The sequence below is a fragment of the Theobroma umbraticum genome, unplaced genomic scaffold (assembly GCF_002168275.2).
Source record: "Theobroma umbraticum cultivar Fairchild unplaced genomic scaffold, ASM216827v3 scaffold_86.0, whole genome shotgun sequence".
NCBI classification, from domain to species: domain Eukaryota; kingdom Viridiplantae; phylum Streptophyta; class Magnoliopsida; order Malvales; family Malvaceae; genus Theobroma; species Theobroma umbraticum.
Window position 1 is genome coordinate 567,459 of NW_018397263.1, and position 619 is coordinate 568,077.

Sequence of the window (619 nt, forward strand, 5' to 3'; positions counted from 1 at the left end):
AATCATATAATCAATTCCTCTTTCAAGGTAGATAAATATCATGATGTATTATATCAACTTGACCATTGTTAAAATCAACGTTTTGATTTTTAGTGATGTTTGATAAAATTCAATACGTACAGCAAGAACATAACCAATAATCTTTCATACCACATTAACAATAATACGTTTTCTATATTCCTTTCAATCTTTCCATGTTTATCTTTTTATTATTCATCCACTTCTAATGAGTTGAAAGTATTCATCTACTTTTAGTAGGTTGCAAGTATATATTCACTTTTGGTGGGTGATCTACATATGATGAGTTATTCAGGATTATCTAGTTTTTTTTAGTGGGTTAGGGCATCCATCCACGTTTGATGGTAAATTATCTATCCACTTCTAATAGTAAAATTATTCTTAGGTTTTGATGATAAAATGATCCATCCACTTCAAGTGGTAAAATTATCCTTAGATTCTGATGGTAAAATTATCCATTTACTTCTTGTGGTAAAATTATTCTTAAATTCAGATAATAAAATTATTCATCCACTTCTGGTAGTAAAATTATAATTGAAATAGTGATAGTGTAAATTATTATGGCCATCATAATTAATTGATGTTGCATTCACTTCAAGAA